Below are 15,278 nucleotides of genomic sequence, written 5' to 3' on the forward strand. Positions count from 1 at the left end.
AGAGGGCTGTTGATTATTTTCTTTTGCTCTCCGAGATAATTGTTTGGAAGGGATGGAAAGAGGGCGTTTCCGCCACTCTCTCTGCGTGCGGGATGTGTGTGCGTGTGCGTATGTGTGTGTAAATAAACTTGTCTGGGTTTCTGGCTGGACTGAGAAGAGCAATACAAGAAACAGAGAAAAGGTCGTGTTTGAAGAATGCTCTTAGTTTGCACCCTATCATGCCTTTTAAATAATTTTCCTGATATACTCAGAAATACTTTTTAAAAAATCATTATCATTGAGATCTTTAGAGGAAGGAGAAATGGATCGGTGTTTTCTAGTTATTCAGACCCTTTAAACATTTTTAAGCCAGAATATAAGAAATTGGTGACGCCTGAGTAATACCAGTCAAAATCAATATTCCCTCTCTCTCTTTCTCTCTCTCGCCCCGCCCCCCCCGCAAAAGTCTGTCTCCCCACGTCTCTCCTTTCCCTTTTCTCTCTCTGCCTCCTTCTCCCTCCCTCCTCTCTCTCTCTCTCCCTCCCTCCCTCTCTCTCTCTCCCTTCACCATCAAGCTCACCTCCCTCTTTTACTATTCCATCTGGTAGTTCTAAGTATTGAATTCGATTTTTAACTTACTGACTTATTTTTAATTCCAAACTTTATTCCAACAAAAACTACTTTTATATCTAACTTAATTTATATATATAAGTAAATCAATTTATATATTATAAATATATATTTTATATATGATTAATGTTTCACTTCTCGTCACTTGTGATAAAAGTTTAGTAATTGAAATACAAATCTTCTACCACAAGTCAATATAAATAAAAGTCACTCATAAATGCAGTTTTGGATTAACCTCTTCACTGCTGCCTTAAACAAAATGAGATCTTCCTGGATACCTGCTATCCTGCTATTGAAACAAAGTATTTTGCAGGAGAAAGAGCTATGAAATAAGATATAAAACTATGAATCCTTTGAATCTTTTTTTTTTTTTTTTGGTAAATTTTTCCAGAAGAGAAAAAATTTTAGTAGCTAAAGCTGTTATAATACTAGGAAAGAAAAAAAAATCGTTGTTTTCAGATTGTTTATATTAGTGTTAAAAAGCAAAGTAAAAAGTTTGTATTAAAATTAAAACTCTACATTCTAAAATAATAGTATAGTTTCAGAGAAGGAGCAAAAGAATCATAAAGAGTTGTTTCCTTTATAGTAACAAAATGCTGAAAAGACATTTTAAACCATATTTATTTGAATTTTCAAAAGATCCACTTTGACCATATCAAGATTCCACCAATTACAGAGGATAGATTGTTGATGAGATGTTAAGAACTGTGGCGTGCAGAATGAAGGTGCTGTTTAAATAGTGGGCACCAGCCAGTGTACTTTGAGACCCATTGAGTAATGTGCATGTCATAGAATAAGTTTGGTTTTCAATTCAATCAAACTGGTTATTTGGGATTTAAAGACAACATGACTGCATAATTAATAATTACTTAAGTCAACTGATAACATTTTTATTCTTTATATTAATGCTTTTTAAAAGCAACGAAGGGCATTTTCCATTTGAAACTTTTCTGAAGTGAGCATCATAGGAAATTTATCAGCAAACTGTAGTCACTTTTTTTAATGAGTGAAAACCTGGAAAAATGATAGATTATTAAAGATCTACTCAAACTATTTAAAATATCACTCCAGTGAGAGAAGTTTTCAAAGTTTGTAAATAAATAATTTTTAGAATCCAATGGAGTAAAGACTTCATGCTCTCTCTTGTTCAGTGTGCTTTCCTTTTATGTGCTTTCATTTTCAAAATGAAAGCTTAAACAAATGGGAGAAAACAAGCTCTAAATTCCAACAAATTTTATTCTGTAGCTTATAAAGAAAAAAAAAAACAAGTCTTAATTGATAATAGTAGCTATAGCTATGATTAATGGCTCAGCACTGTCAGACACTGTACTAACTAATTTCAGATACTTTATTTTGTCCTTGCAATAACCCTATGTGTTGTTTACTATTAATTCCATTTTTACAAGTGAGAAAATTGAGGCTCAGGGAAACCTACATTAGATCACAAAGTCAGTATGTAGCAGAGCTGAAATTTGAACCCAATTTGAGAGAAGTTTTCAAAGTTTGTAGAAAACTATCTCCAAAGCTGCTTATAAACCTCTACCCTAGTCTATCAATATTAATTTTTATATCATATAATATTAAAGATAGCTTTGTTAAAACACCAATCTGAAAGAACAGCAATTGCCTTTTCTGCCCACGCTGGATGCTAGAATCTTACCTTTAGTTGTGATTGTGGATTCTTCATTAATATGACATTAACTCAAACATATAGATTTGTACAACAAATTATAAACAATATACTGCAAAGCTCTGATATGATATCCATGGACTTCCGACAGGGAAATGGATTATAGCCTTAGCCAAATGTGATAAGGGAAAATACCTCTTTTCTGGTCTACCTCATGTCCTTTACTTTTTTATACTAGTTTTGACATATGCATATCTATCATGTCTCACATTATTCTTTGTCCTATGTTGTCTTTTCCAGGATGGTGTGCCAAGTTTTTATAGTAATTGCAGAGAACACTTAGTCCTCTGTTAACTGTTGTTCAGGGTCCACAAGTTCTATGAATCACTAAAACTTAAGATTTGTTTCTTCAGTAAAATGCCTGCTACGGGTTCAAATTACCTGGAAATGACTTTATGCTTTTACTCTGCTTTATGTGCTTTGTGATCTGAAGTAGGATCTATGAAGTAGACTTCATAGATATCTTGATGGGAAAATAAAAATTCCCAACATGTGTATCACCTGAAAAGTGTCCCCTTCTCTGCAGAAATTTTGTGTGGTGCTAATCAAATATCTTTAAACGGCTGCTTTCTATCATGATTTTCAATTTCATCATCAAAATCCCAGAACTTCTAAAAAGGCAGATTATCCTGCTGTGACAAATAGACCCCAAATTTATCAGCTAAAAAATGATTGAGGTTTATTTTTTACTCAAGTGACAATCCAGGGTAGAAACTTCAGGTCAGAGGACAACTGTCCTCTGTGATTCATGAACCCAGTTTCCTTCCATCTTGGGGCTTTGCCATCCATGAGGAACTGTTTATCAACTACATCAGGATGGCAGAAAGGCATGTGGGAGGCACAATCGCTTCTTAAAAGTATTGGTCTTGAGGTAGCATATAGCACTGCAGCTCACAAGCAATTGTTAAGGATTAGTCACATGTCACATCTAGCTGCAAAGATTTCTGGGCAGCCACTTCCTAAAGGGAACTTTATGATGGTGGATTATAGAAGGAATTTTTCTGGACAGCTACATTCTCCTCCACAAAGTGACAGTGGAAGGAGAATAACCTGCTAGGGAGGTTAAGTAGACCACACAGCCTTGAATTTGACTTTGAGATTTCTTTTCCCTTGGGAACCCCTATTGCTGATTATCACCCTTAGGGATTAAGAGCAGCCTTAATGACTTTGGGGAAAGTTTGGCAACTGTGAACAAATTATGCTGTCTTAAATACCTGTGTGAAAGCCAAGACAAGATTAGAATATTCATACAAGAATTTACTGAAGAATAGAGAGGAAAACTATAGATCTTAAATAAACTGACTTAGAGTTAGATCTAAGTCACTGGCAACTTGTCTGCTGGTGATGTCAAAATTGGGAGATAACCTTTAACCACCCCCGCTCAAACAACGTGTTCCCCATATAATCACAAAACTACCAAACATCCAGGTCAAGATGTTTGGATCTCTCTTATCTGACATCCTAGAACCCACCTTCCTAGTTCCTGTTTACAGTCTCTGAGGAGTTCTTTCCTTAGTAGTTCACCCTGTGAATACAACACAGCAAACACACCCTTTACCTAAGGAATATGCAATACAATAAATAGTGTATAATTTCTTTAATGTTTCTTCAACTGCTGCTACCTGGGATTTTCATTCACCAGTCTTCTTTACCAAAATTTGAGAACCTTGACATCTGGGATTTTATATTTTTCAGCTTTGTACTCCCTACCTAATACACATGACAAGTTCCGAACATTTTTGTGCCATGTACATGGAAAGAAAATAACTTAAGCAAAACATGGATGCAAGTTCTTCATTGTCTATAGGCTAAAATGCAAAGTCCACAAAATTGCTTTCAAAGCCCTTCTCCAATTTGTCCCACCTTTTGAATCAAATCTCCTATCATTCTCTCTGTGAACCCTCTTTTCCATAAGATTCACTTCTCCTAGAAAGTACCGTTCCCCATACCACCATCAGAAACAAAAAATATATATTTTTTAAATTAATAAAGATCCATAAACTGAGATGAAGTTACTGTTATTTACATAAAAGAGACTTTTTGCTTAAAAGAAGTGCTACATTATAATGAAATAATATTTTAAATCCCTTAAGAGAACATTCTTTTAAGGATCATTTCAGATGTTTTCTTGGTGGCTCAACAACTGGGATTTGATGAAATTATTTCTTGAAATCAATATTCTGCACACTTGTCATTTTCTTTCACTTCTAATTAAATATCGATACAACTTTACTGCAATGCTGACCTTCATATTCAAAGCTGGTGCTCTTAACCTGCCAACAGTAGGTCATGTCCTTTGAGCTGTTTTTCAGCAATACTACATTTGTTTTAAACTGTTTACATTCTCTTACGTGGTGTTTCTAATGACTAACAGGATGTATTTATGGAATGGTTGACCATGGTTATGGATAAAATCTGTGACTATGGTGGATAATGAAAATAATGGTTCCTAGGGTTAAACCCATTACCTTGGCCTCATTAGCACCATATTCAAATCAACTGAGCTAACTAAATGCACATATTCACCTTTTTTATATACAGTTTGAACACTAGAAAAATATGTACCAATTACTACCTTAATATTCAGAAATATTTTTAGCCACATCACATCATTCTGGCTCCGTTCTTATTAATTCATGGTACTCTTTCTCATCATGTAAATTCTCATTTCTTTAAAATTACATATCTGGTACTCCATGGCAGTAAGAGAGGAATTGCCCTCCAAAACAGGAATCCATGCAATTTAAACAACAGTTGGCTAGAAAAAGAAGTCCCAGAAGAACACTTCCTCCATGGGCTCCCTAACTCAGCTTTATTTTGATTTGGTATAGGCATCCTTACACTTTACCATAGATATTTGGTATGCTTTGTTCACTGGCTTATTAGAAAATCCAAGCAATAATACTCCACACTTTTTCAAAGTATTTGCACTTGAAAGAAATAAGGGGTCATTTTTGGTACAAAATACAAAGTCACGGTAAGTAGCTTACTGATACTAACAGCTCCAAACACACATTTGCAATGTGAGCCCCAAATTGTTTTTGGCAGTATGCAAGGCATTCAACGTTGGCTTTTTTTCCCAGGAAAATTTGCCTTAGACTAGATGTGGGGCTACCCTTGTGCTTTCTGCAATATGTATCCCTTAAAACAGATAGGTAATGGTAAGATAATATGAAGTTTGGACATCTTGTGGTGAAATTGGCCATTGTGAGTTGGCCAGAAAACACTTCATATAGCTCTGTTGACAAAGGCTCAATCTCACGGCAGTCCACACTCCCAGGACAGCCGTCCAGCGTGAAGCAGTGTCAGTTCCTTCCCCTTTCAGTCATTCTCTTGTGCACACACGTCTTATCTGACAGGATTTACAGAACACTGCAAAGCAAGTAACAGAGTCCCCTCTGTCAACCCCTTCCCTTATTCTCAGTTAGTACCCCAAGCCCAATAACATAGGTAGCCCATGCTCTCCTCAAAGAGAAGAAACAAACCCTGTGTTTAAAATGAGGAGTACATGCAGAAACTGGGCATTTTGTTAAAAAGTTTCTGAATTTTCAAATTATCAGACAAAGACATGCCAAATTATTTTAAAACACCCACACATAAAAACCTCCAAGAATTTTTAATAATGAAGTTGTTTATAAAATTCACCTCTTAAGAGACAGAAAATTAGGATTATCAGTCATATTTTTAAAGCTCTGTAAAACTTTGAAATAAAATTATTTAAACTATTTTCTATTAAATGTTAATTTAAATTATAATTTTTGAATTTGCATTTTTTGAATACAATAAATGTTTCATAAATACATGCTATTTTATTTATTTTTCTTCTGAACTTGAGATTTTGTCATGGAGTATAACCTGGATATCCCCATTTGCAAAAGCACAGGTTTATTAGTCTCAATAGTTTATTTCAAATTAAAACCATTCTTTATGTTTGACTTTGTAAAATACATATTTCTAATGTTTAGTTTTCTTCAATTAATCCTTTTAAAATAATAGATATTTATCTTTCTTTTTGAGAAGAAGAATTTGAGATAATATCCCTCCTGAGTTGTTAACGTTCAAGCCAGGAAGATTTTTTTTTTTTTTTTTTTTTTTTTGAGTGCTGGCCTTTGTTATGCCGTAGTTATAGCAACAAGAAGAGTTTCTTCTGTCTGTCTGTTGTGTTCTCTTTCCAAACTAATGACGGTCTTTTCTACGCTGTTGTGCAGTATGGAGAATGCTTTACGTGCGTTGATTTCTTGATTTACTGATGCATTTAGCTAAACTGGCAATTTAAATGGAAATATTTAAATAAAGGCAATTAATGGAAATGGAATCTGCATATTATATATGTTATTTATGTACTATAGATCATTCATTTAGGTATTTTTCCATATTGTGTTTGTTAACATAATCAACTTATAGTTTAACTTCTCAATGATCAAGTTTATTTATGCTATCATTATACCTTCTTTATCTAAACATTGAAAAAGAGAAAGAGAGAGAGAAAGATTGAGAGAGAGATTGAGAGAGAAAGCTAGGAAAGCCTTTTTCATGGAAGTAATGTTTTAAGAACATGTGGTTTGTCTGCTGAACTGGGCCACACAATCTCACTATGACCTTGGGCATTCTGAGTCTCTTTTTACCTACCTGGTATATCAGTTTAATTATAGTTATTACCTGTCTCACAGGGTTTGTGAGGTTTAATTAATGTTAGCAAAGTGTTGGAGCTATTTAGTGGAATGGTATAAAAAGGCAAACTGCCCAAAAATCACAACTCCTTTCTTCCCACATACTATTTAACTGTACACATTCCTTTTCTTTCTTATTCAGAGTTAATATCACACTTATTGTATTTTTTCTTCCTCCACATCCATCTATAGTCTTTTTTTACTTGAAATTTACTTTGGATGAAAAATAGCATTTCTGTCCTACTTCCCTCAGATTGCACTATCACTACAGGAGCTCAAACATTCTTGAATCTACAGGATTGTAATTAACAGTAGTATCTGGATAAGTAGTTACAGCTACACATTTCCTTTAAGGTACAGTCATAAACTGCCAGTCCACAGTTTGTATTTGGTCCTCACACACCAGTTGTTTGTGTCCATGGTGTTAAAAAACACAAAACAAAACAAAACTGAATTAGACTTCCAGTTTCTTTGAAAAATTAGAAGAAATGCAAACACTGGTTCTGAATTCCCTCCTGGAAATATTAGCTGGAGTCGCTATTATTGATGGAGTTTCTAGTTCATTCTTAACTCTCCCTCTTTTCTAATACCTATCCATAGAAAGCACTGGAATTTGCAATTCAGGGTCTCTCAGTACATTTGTGCTAGTTGTTCACTGCACAACAAGGCCTGGCCAAAGCCCTGTTCTAGTGGGTCTGGTTTGCATGAATGTATTCTAGGTGCCGGAAAAGGCCTGCTCAGTGTTCCAGCTCTAAGTCAATTGTATAAAGCAATGAATATCATGACCGCTTTTATTAATTATTCTTCTTTAAGTATTAAAAATCAGCATCCTATCTGTGAAATTATATTCCATAAGACTTTTTCCAGATTGTTTGAGGTTATATTCAATTTTATCTGTATTCTTTTTTTTGTGTGGATCAATTTTCACCTAAAAGACATTCCAATATGGACTACTTTTTGATATCAAATAGAATGTAAATAATAAGCAAATTTTAATTGTGATAACCACTGCAGCAGTATCATGAGCTATATTTAATTGAAAATTAACAAAATGACTAAAAGAGTGATGTATGTTGGATAGCTGTGAAAATGTGTTTTTTCTTTGGGTTATAACTACCTTTTGAAAGAGGGGGCCCGCTGTTCTCACCCTAGTCTCTCTCTGTTAACTACTAATATTTTATAAATGTTAGAGCATTTATTTCTACCTACTTGTAACTTGGCTTTTTTAAAATACAGGAAGATATGATGGCATTTCCTTTTGAGTGTTTCTATTTTTAAAGATTTTCTATTCTTGTAATTTTGGGATACCTTACATTAGTGAAAAGAAACAATTAGAATAGATAGAGCCAACAACTCTCTTACCCAAATGGTAGCATCAATTGATTCACACGCCTTTCTTTGACAAATTCCAAGAATCCAAAACTTGAACAATGCCCGACTGAAGTTAATCCCTTTATATTTTACTGCCCACTAATCTACTTGCAAAAGAAATCTACATATAGACATCCTTTCCTTACAGAAAACATAAAATAATTTTATTCTTCAACCATGGGTAGAAAGAGGGTAGACAGGGTTCTATTGAGGACAGGTAAGACAAAAAAAATACTCAAACTGGCCTAAAAGATGAGGTTCAAGGTGGGGCAGGCTCCAGGAAAGAACAACCTGGCTTAGGGATGCCATGGGTGATGCAGGCTCTTCCTGTCTTGTCACTGTCACCCCATTGCCTTGGCTTTTCCCTTGGGCAGGTTTCCCTCAAAGTTTATTGCTGCAGCAGTTCCAGCCCTCATATCCAGACATAAAAAGCATCCAGGAAAAGGGAAGGATGGACTTGTTTTATATCGGCATTTTTAGACTGAGGAACTTTTCTAGAGGTTCTACAGCAGACTTTCCCTTAGATCTTATTGACCAAAATTAGGTCACCTAAACCAACCACTGGCAAAGGGAATGAGATTAATTTAATCCTTGGAGTTTGGGATGGGATTCACTTTTCCTGAAGCACATGGCGGTGCAGAACCTAGGAAATACTTGAACATAATCATGATTCAGTTAAGAAAGAGGAAACCGGAGTAAGGGGAATGGGCGGATGTTGGTGAAACAAATACCAGTGTCTGCTGCCTCTAAACCATAACTCTATCACTTGATTTCTGCTTTCTTGGGAAAGCTAGCCAGTCCTAAATCTCATGGATCCTGCCAGATTGTGTATGATAAGAGGAAGTCAGTTTATGGATGCTAGATCTTTATTGTGAATGAATTAGTGAATTATACTTTCAGTTATGGATGCCTGTTTTTAGTAACATGACTTTCTAGGCAAAGTTCTGATTTATCTACTTATCCCTGTTGCATCCTATCTCATGTTCATCATACCAGACATTTTGTACTGTGCTTTACATATCAGGAAGCATCTGAGTTGAAAAATAAGGAAATGGGGGCTGAAAACTCTGAATATGAGGAGAAAAAGAGAATGAGGAAGTTAAAGGAAATTAAATTAAGAGGAGTGATAAGCATGTTATGGTGAGCCACATCTATTTCCATAATTCAGTATACCGTGAATATTTTCCTCTTACACCTTCTGCTGGCCCTTCAAACTGTTACTTTAACATATTTGGTAGGTATCAAAGACAAACTAAATAGCCAGTCTTCAAAATTTCAAGTTGGTCCCCAAGCTGACTCAAATTTGCAAAAATCTGGCATAATTTAAAAGTAAATAAATAGAAGCAACACTTAGCAGAAGGTTCCTAACATAAACAAAGCTGTGCACGTTTTGTTTATTTATGGGATCCATGCAAAGTGTCATACTCATTTAAAAATATTCAGCATGAGAGTGATTGATTTTAAAAATTGAATAAAATTAAGGAGCATAAGCATTCTTTAAATCTAAAAGATCAGTAAAAGGAAGAATTTTTTTTGTAATATTATATATGAGAAAACATTCTTTCTCCTTTATGTCTGTTCAGAATATTTCTAAAATGTTGTCCGTGAGAAAAATAGCCTCCATTTCTTCAAAGTGCCCTTTAAATTGGGATGTGAAAAACTTCACCCTTCATATACAAGCCTGTATGTTGCTCAAGGTTAAGTGTTAAAATTTAAGTGTGAAAACTGTATTGTTTTTTTTTCACTCAATGAGTTTTTATGGCATACCCAAAGATAAAACATTTAAAAATTCCTATCCTTGTAGAATTTATATTCTGCTGTCATCACTTTATTCATTTGCTCTTCCTTTGTGGCCTGTATTATTCCCTATTACATTTTAATTGGAAAAAAATTGTTCTTGAGCACCAGTTATTGTACAACACAATATGAAGCACCAAGGGAAGGAAAAAGTGACTAACATATAATGTCCTGCCTCCAAGAGACTAATAATCTAGTAGAAAGTACTCAGACAGGTAGACAGCACACACATGCACACATACACACACAGTTTTTATGACAATTATTTATTTCACTTCTTTTTTTAAGACAAGAATAATTTAAATGAATGTATGTAAAGCAAGTACAACAAAAATCAAACTGTGAAATCTGCTATTTTGGAAGTATACGTAGACTGCAATGTAAGGAAGTAGAAACAGTTGGATGATTTGGGGGCTGGAGTTTACCTCACAAAAGAAATCTTCTTTGAAATGGACTGACCAACAAACAGAGAAAGGGAGAAAGAATATTTGGTGTAGAAGAAATAGTGTAAGCAAAAACTGGGAACATGAGCGTATTGCAGAGCCCACAGACGATGTGTTGTTGAGTGGTTGCAATAAAGTGACCTAAGGAAGAGAAACGATGGCAAATGAGACCCAGGAATTTCTTGAAAGAATGGTATATATGCAATGTCACAATCTCTCTCTTTCCTTTATCTCTTGAACTCGCTCCAATCAGCCCCTTGTCAAGATTTCCAAAGCCTTGTACCTTGTTAAATCCAAAGGTCAATTTCATTCTTCTGCTTATTTGACCCATCAGTAGCATTTGACATTTTCTTCACTTTGCTTTAGAAACCACACTCTCCTGGTTTACCTTCTTCTATCTTGCTAACTTCTTAACACTGGAGTGACACAGGGGTTAATCTTTAGATCTTCTTTTTTTAAAATCTGTCTACACTCATTTCTTTGCTGATCTCATCCATTGTCATGGCTTTAAATTCCATCTATAACCTATAGATTCCAAAATGTAAATCTCCAGGCTAGAGTTTTATATCTAACTACTTGAGAATTCCAAGTAGATGGTTAATAGTCATTATAAAATCAAATGATCTAGAATTGAACACCTCTCTCCCCCAAATTCTCCCTCACTTAATGGCAACTCCATCATTCCAATTGCTGGAATCAGAAAACTTTGTGTCATTCTCAGCTCCTCTTTGACTCTCCTGTTCCACATCTAATTCATCAGCAAATCCTATTTGCCCCACTTTCCAAATATATCAAGAATTGGACCATTTCTTAGCCCTTGGCTGCCAGCAACTTGGTACATACTACCAACCTCTCGCACTCAGAGAAGCCGCTGATTGGTCTCCTCCTTCCCCACTCTTGCTGTGGCATCTATTATAGATGCCACACCTACAGTGACCATGTTAACTTAAAAGTCAGATTTTTTTGAGCCTCTGTGTGAAAATCCCAGTGGCTTCCCATTTCTCTAAGAGCAAAAGACAAAGTTTCTATAGTGGTTATAAAGGGCCTAAATAACCTGGCCTCCTTTTACTTCTCTATCTCTTTTCCTCTGCCCTCAGCCACTCCAGCCTCCTTGCTATTCCTGGAACAGCTCAGGCTTGTTCTGCCTCAAGACCTTTGCAATGGGGTTCTCTCTGCCCTGAGTGCTCATCCCCAACATCCATTTGGCTTCTTCCCTCACTTCCTTCATGTTATTACTCAGATGCTCCTTCTCAGTGAGAACTGCCATGTTTTCTCTTTTTAAAATGTCACCCTACAACTTAGCACTCTGTATTTCTCTCACCTGTTTTATTTTTCCTCCTAATATAAAAACTATACATTAAAAAAATGTCTTGTCACTGCTCACAGAATGCAAGGTACATAAGAGTCCAGGCATTGCTTTGTTTAATGACATGAATAATGCCTGCCATATAGAAGTTGCTCACTTTTTTAGAGTATAAATAAATGAGAGTAATATTAAAAGTATGAGAGAGAATAATTAATGTATTAAATTGCAAAAGAAATTTAAGAATTGAATCAGAAGCCAAAATGATAGAACCAGCCTTGGGAATGAGTAAGAATGATCTTCTGAAAAAAAAAAAAAGGGCAAATGGATGGAGAAGCAGAGAGGAGAAATGAGAGTTGTGCCAGTTTGGATCTATTACGTCCCCCAGAAAAGCCATGTTCTTTAATGCAATCTTGTGGGGGCAGACATTAGTCTTTTTGATTACGGTGTGACTTTTTGATTAGGTTGTTTACATGGAGATGGGACTCATCCATCTGTAGGTAAGACATTTTGTTTAGATCATTTCCATGGAGGTGTGGCCCTGCCCATTCAAGGTGGGTCTTGGTTAGTTCAGTGGAGTACTTAAGAGAGCTCAAGAGCCAACACAGAGGCTAACACTTGGAGACGCTTAGAGATGCAGACAGAAGGACATTTGGAGATGCTAAGTTAAGAGATGAAGCCCAGAGTTTGCCCCAGAGAAGTTAAGTGAGTCCTCCCAGATGCTTAGAGAGAAATTCCCCAGGAAAACCAAACAGAGAGCTGAGAGAAGCTAAGAGAGACAGAAGCCAAGAGACATTTTGGAGAAAGCCATTTTGAAACCAGAACCCAGGAGCAAAGGATGAGTAGACACCAGCCACATGCCTTCCCAGCTGACAGAGGTGTTCTGGACAACATCAGCCTTTCTTCAGTGAAGCTATCCTCTTGTTGATACCTTGGTCTGAACACTTCTTTGCCTTAGAACTGTAAATTTATACCCTAATAAACCCCCCTTATAAAAGCCAATCTGTATCTGGCATTTTGCATAATAGCAGCTTTAGCAAACCTCAACAAGGAACTGTAGAAGTAAACTTTGAGATGATAGGTGTTCCAGTTTGCCATGAAAATGTCCAAATGAAGATATTAATACAAGTATAACTTCAGTTAAGGAAGGCCAATGACATCCAGAAAACCTCTGTTAGCTGAGAAGGCATGTGGCTGGCATCTGCTGATCCCAGGTTGTGTTGCAGCTCCACCCTCAGCTCCTGTGCATTCTTCAAAGTGTCTTTCTTGGCTGCAGCACCTCTTTCTGTCTGTGAACACTTGTATAGGACTCCAGTGATTCAATTAAGACCCACCCTGAATGGGTGGGGTAACACCTCCATGGAAATTATCCAAAGGTCTCACCCACAGTTGATAGAGTCACATCTCCATGGAAACAGTTAATCAAAGGATTCCAACCTAATCAACACTAATACATCTGCCCCCACAAGATTGCATCAAAGAACATGGCATTTTGGGGGAGATGATACATCCAAACCGGCACAATAGGGATTTAAAAAGAGATATTTTAAGTCTGATAACCTCTACTCTTTCATTGAGACAGGAGGTAAAACTGAAGGAGTGAATGTAGCTGTAACACATAAAAACATTCATAGATAACTGAAACATTTACTTTGGGAAGCAAGGAGAGAATCTAGTACCTAACAGAATGAATACCTGGAACATATTACATGCTCAGTGAATATGTGTTGACTTAATTCAATTAAGTAAGCTAGGGAAGAGTAAATATGTTGAAAGCAATATTGCTCGTTCAACCTAAAAAGAATAAATTTATATCTTTGTACTGGATTTTTTGCTGCTCAGAAGCAGAAGAGAGGAAATGTGGTTTTGGATAAAACAGACTGATGATTGGCCTGGTCAGTGTGGCCAGACTTCATCAAGACGATATGATTAAAGGCCCTGGAAAGAATGCATTTTTAATGTATTTTTTAAAATTTTGAAATAAACCAGGATGGGACTTGTAGCTTAGAAGAACAGGGTCATTATTCAGGGTAAAAGGATTGATGAAAAAGAGAGAAAATTTAATTACATAAATTACCACTAGGCTCAAGGATGTCAACATTGTGGTAGTTAGGAAAAGGGATGCACCATACAGAATTCTTGACGTTCAATCAGTCACCGTAATCTCCAAGTCTCTGGCCCACCTATTGACTTTTCTCCTTTTTTTACTATGAAATATATCAAGTATTTGAAGAAAAGTATAAGGAATAATATAATTAATACCATATAATCTTCACATAGATTTAACATTAATTCTTTCCTCAAGTTCTTTAGATTTTTTAAAATAAATAAAAATTGCAGGTAGATTTGAAGCCCTGTTTGCGCTCCTTTCCCATTACCTTCTCCCTGTCTCTCTCTCCAGTGCTAACTCAATAATTAATTTTGGGTGTATCTTTCTGGTTCAGGTTTTATTCTGTACATGTACGTGGTGATGAGTATTGTGTGATATAGCTTTACAAGTTGTTGAAGGTTGTTTAGATAATCTTGTATGAAAGGCATAATGCTGAAACTTGTTGTTTCTGGATTTATCCAGTTTCATGTCTTCTAACACACATGACAGTCTCCTTTTTCGGGATCTGTACTGGTCATTCCCTTTCCCAAGAACATGCTTCCTTCAGGTTTCAGCATGACTAACTTCAAGTCTTTGCTCAAATGTTTTCTTCACAATGAGAACTTCACTGTCCAACATGTTGAAATTCCAACCCAACACTTTCTCCCATGCCAATCCAGTCACTCTGATCTTCTTTACTTAATTGCTTTATTTTTTTCCCCCATAGAACTTATCAACTTTTCTAGTAAAAATTGTACTGCACTATCTAGTTTCAGGACTGTGCCACTCATTCCCCAAGTGGTGATGGCTTATGACCCTAAGCTGAGGTCCTCTCCAACAAGTGCCCTCAACTAAAAGAGAAGCCTGTTCAACTACATGTCCACTCCCATTGAAGGCCAACATACAATGACTAGTCTGTGCAAGAGCCATAAATCTCTGTTCCTCATGCCTCAAGTTGGGACATCTCTGAAGGTTCAGCCAAACCCTAGGGCTCCCTGTAGGATCAATCAGGAGAGTCCGATGTTGCCACTGCATCACAGTTCAACTTCTCTTCTACCCAATCCTACTCTCTTCCCTCACAGATGTCATTCCTAAGACCTCTTCTCAATAGATCTTCTGTAAACAAGTATCATAAATTCAGGGAACTTAGCCTATGGCAGTTATTTTGGAATTGGTCCTAGGAACCAGACTCTATAATGGGATTTTTGGAACCGGATCACCTGCCAGCCAGATGGCAATTACTACCCATCAGTGGGAATAGAGTACTATTAGGTTCAGACATCTGGTTGTCATGAAATTATCACAT

The 15,278-nt window shown here is 36.1% G+C and overlaps 1 long non-coding RNA gene across 1 annotated transcript in view; it reads left to right on the forward strand.

The window, feature by feature from the left end:
• Nucleotides 1–15,278, forward strand: part of LOC119529729 — a 152,635-nt gene that overhangs the window by 4,490 nt on the left and 132,867 nt on the right. The window lies entirely within an intron of this gene.

The sequence above is a fragment of the Choloepus didactylus genome, chromosome 3 (genome assembly GCF_015220235.1).
Source record: "Choloepus didactylus isolate mChoDid1 chromosome 3, mChoDid1.pri, whole genome shotgun sequence".
NCBI classification, from domain to species: domain Eukaryota; kingdom Metazoa; phylum Chordata; class Mammalia; order Pilosa; family Megalonychidae; genus Choloepus; species Choloepus didactylus.